Raw genomic sequence first — 3,944 nt, 5'->3', positions numbered from 1 at the left:
TGAAAGGGGGTAGAACAAAAGATACTTGAAAGGGGTTAAAACAGCAGAATGAAAGATATTCAAGAGACTTGAAGGGCAGAATGAAAGAAGAATACGAGTCAGATGTTTGAAAGATTTTGAAAAAATTGAATTCGACGGGGGGGAAAAGACTCAAACCGGTTCCTAATTCATAGATGTCCAGGAAACGTGATACACCTATATGATCATTTGATTTGACGTAGATCTGCAGTGAAAGAATTTTCCTGAACGACCGCTAAGGAAGAGCCCACAATCAAAATACATAACAGGAGTTCAGATTATAATTGGTAACTCACGCTAATCCTGACTGGAAGCGCCCCTTGTCGGTCGTTGAATTCTAGTCCCTGAAAAGCACATCCAAACTCAGCCAATACGCAGCCCGAAGGGGATGATGATACTCACGCTTACCTGGGTCCTACCCATTTGACCAGCCATGTCCCTCATGCCAAGGAAACGTAAGTTCAAAGTTGTAGAAAGGATGCGGCAAAGATGAGCGATGAGATGAGGTAAGATTGGGAATCGAGGGAGTTGAGGGTTGTGAGCGACAAGTTGACAACTGGTGCTGTGCGGCAGCGGGTGATGCTACGGTGCTGTGCGGCAGCTGGCAGCTGACATGCAGCCGCCGGTGACGCTTCACAGTTCACGTGCGACTACTGTCGACACTTCGTGAGAAGCCCCGGCCGCGGTCTGAAGCGTGCGCGTGACGCTTCATATGAAGCGTGGCCGCCTTGCCCGGGGTGGTGGTAGACGCGCCGAGTTTGGCTGTGTGGCCCTGTGTTTGAGCCCCGGATGCGTCAGTATTTTTCGGTAAAATCTGAATGAAATGAGGCTCGTTCCTCATTCCAATCACACGGACACGTCGCCCAGCCAAAGAACGTGTGACGTATCGGTGGATGAGCCCTCGCCCGCCTGGTAGTATTACTTGGCGTTCCTGCAACCATTCATGTGCAACCTGACATGTTGAAAGGTGGGAAAAACTGTGTTTCTGCAACCATGCGTGTGTGAAGGTCGCAAGCACTCCATTCTTGCAACCTTTTTGGTCAGTAACTCAATAGTTGTGTACGGTCTCTGACTTCAAAAATCTCGTCAGCACTCGTTTTTGAGGGCTTTATGGAGTACAGTCAGTATGGATTTTAGGGGTTCAGGGTGGAGGGAAGACGGGATCCATGCGGTCTCAGCCAAAATCCGTATGGTCCGTATGTGCACTGAGGGTTCAAGTGTCTGAGGAAGTAGCTATGGCGCCCTTCATTCAGCCAACATGACAAGAAGATGTTAAAATGTTGCCATCAGGGTGATTTTGGCGACATTTGGACGCGGCGAGCGTACGTGTCCAGGGACCCTAAAGGCACAATGCTGCGCCGCACGTACGCTCCTGGCCAAAAAGCGTACGTGGCGTACAAGCATTTAGGGCTCTGGGATCCGATGTGGTGGTTAGGCTTACTAGATTTATACATATTGGTTGTACTTTTCTGAGTGTGTCCTTGTGAACAACATTTGGGGACTTGCGGCTGTTGTGATTCAATGTTATTTGGGAGCGATTTGGGCAGTGAAATGAGATCATAGTTTGGTTATAGTTTGCATGTCTGTCATTGGGCATCTATGTCTCCTTGCCCTCTGGGGAATCACAATGTGCATCTTTTACCTTGACATTGTTGCAATTTGGTATTTCCATGGTTTTAAAAAAACCTGATGTCGTGCTCTTTTTCTTTGTATCGAATGAATCGTTCGAGGTTGGCAGAGGCAGTTTTTTGTTGTTGCGGCAAATTGGGTTGTTGACAACAATTTGAACGTTGTGATTACGGTACGCCCACTTGCAAAAGTGCAGGTGTGGTATTGGCCAATTAAGGCAATCTGCCATAGTCATGGCATGCTATACATGTCTTTCTAGGCCTGTTAGTCAATCCAGCATGCAGCCAACCTTGCCCAGTTTGATACATTCTTGATTCATATTTGAGCGATACTTGCATCTTGATGGTTGCATTTTGTGGCTGGATGCTACCATCAACCGTTGTACTGCCTTTCCGTGGTTGCATCTTGGTACTAGGTCCAACCATCAACAGTGGGACTCATTTTCCAGGGTTGCATTTCAGCACTGGATGCAACCGTTGACAGTGATACTCCCTTTTGTTGGTTGCATGTTATCACTGGATGCAACCGTCCATAGTGGTACTCCCTTTCCGTGGTTGCATTTCATCACTAGATGCAACTACCGACTGTGTTGCTCCATTTCCGTGGTTGCATATGGTCACTACATGCAACCATCAACAAGTGTACTGACCTTCAAAGGTTGCATTTTGTCCTTACATGCAACCATCAGCAGTTTTACTGCCTCTTGGTGGTTGCATTTTGTCACTTGATGCGGCCGTCAACAGTTTTACTGCCTTTCTGTGGTTGCATCAGCAGGTCAAATGCAACCCATAAGTAGCTTGGTCTGACTTTCAGTGCATTTGCTCAGCGGGCGGGTGTCTACGCCTAGTATCAGCGCCGCACAACTGTCAAGATACCGTTGTCGCCCTCTAAAATGAGCTCCGGTTGGTTGCAATCCAGCTGTCTCATGCAACCACTGAAAGCGCCAAGCCCGCCCGAGCAGTCCACTAGGCCTGGTTGAAATACCCGGGGTTGCATATGTAGTCTAAATGCAACCTTATTGGCCCGTAAAACCTGGTTATGGTCGCTTTTGACACTGAAAAAGCGACTTTGCAGCAGTAAATGCACTCACAGGACACTTATATTGCACCTTGAGGTCCCATATGCTACTGAAATACATCCACATGGGCTCAAAACAGGGGCTGGTGGTCACCTTTCCCCCTGAAAAAGCGACCTCCAGGCATAATTGTAGCCGTCATGAGGCGTATCTGGCACCTTCGAGTGACATACTTTGGACAAATTTGACCAAATGACCCCTACAAGGATCCTGCAGGTCACCTTTTCTCCTGGAAAAGCGACCTCCAGGCAATAAAGCAGGTGATTTAATGTTAATGATCAATCGACTTATCAATAACAAATTAATCATTACAAGGAGTTACGAGTAAAGGAATTACATGAGAGGAAACATTAGGAGATAATGAAAGATATACATTAGAGTGATGAAGATACTTTGCCCCAATCAATTCCTATCTCAATTTTCATTTCCTTATTAGTATCAGAGAGTTTTGTAATCGTTCTCTTTTCCCCATCTTTGGGAAAGAGAACGTACGTTATTTTTCATTTTGTTTCTTCTTGGTTTGATTAAGATGAATCTGATTAGATATTGGTTATAGATTATTTTCTTCACTTAGATCATTATAAGCTCACGTTTATCACTGTGTGCTTCACCACTTATCATAACCTTTATAACAGGTATTTAACATAGATTTCCTATCAAGATTGATTCGATTCACTTATAAGATTGTGTGTGGAATTTTGTTTACTCTATTATAGGTTAGTTCAAATTCATAGAGCAGGAAGTTGTACTTTTCCTTACTTAACAATAAGCACATCTATCAGGTAATGAAAGCTTCATATCTTTGGGAAAGAGAACATCATTTTCTTCACTTAGATCATTATAAGCTCACGTTTATCACTGTGTACTTCACCACTTATCATAACCTTTATAACAGGTTAGTTCACTTTTGTAGAGCAGGAAGTTGTACTTTTCCTTACTTAACAATAAGCGCATCTATCAGGTTAGTTCACTTTTGTAGAGCAGGAAGTTGTACTTTTCCTTACTTAACAATAAGCGCATCTATCAGGTTAGTTCACTTTTGTAGAGCAGGAAGTTGTACTTTTCCTTACTTAACAATAAGCGCATCTATCAGTTTGTTATCACAGGTATAAGGGACATCCAAGACACTCATACATTTTCATTTAACATATATTTACCACATTTGGCTGGCTTGATCAGGTATAGTTTGCATGTTCTCACTGGGAAAGTGGGTCTCCTGGTC

Source organism: Melampsora larici-populina (assembly GCF_000204055.1).
Source record: "Melampsora larici-populina 98AG31 unplaced genomic scaffold MELLAscaffold_62, whole genome shotgun sequence".
Taxonomy (NCBI): Eukaryota; Fungi; Basidiomycota; class Pucciniomycetes; order Pucciniales; family Melampsoraceae; genus Melampsora; species Melampsora laricis-populina.
This window is presented reverse-complemented; position numbering follows the sequence as displayed.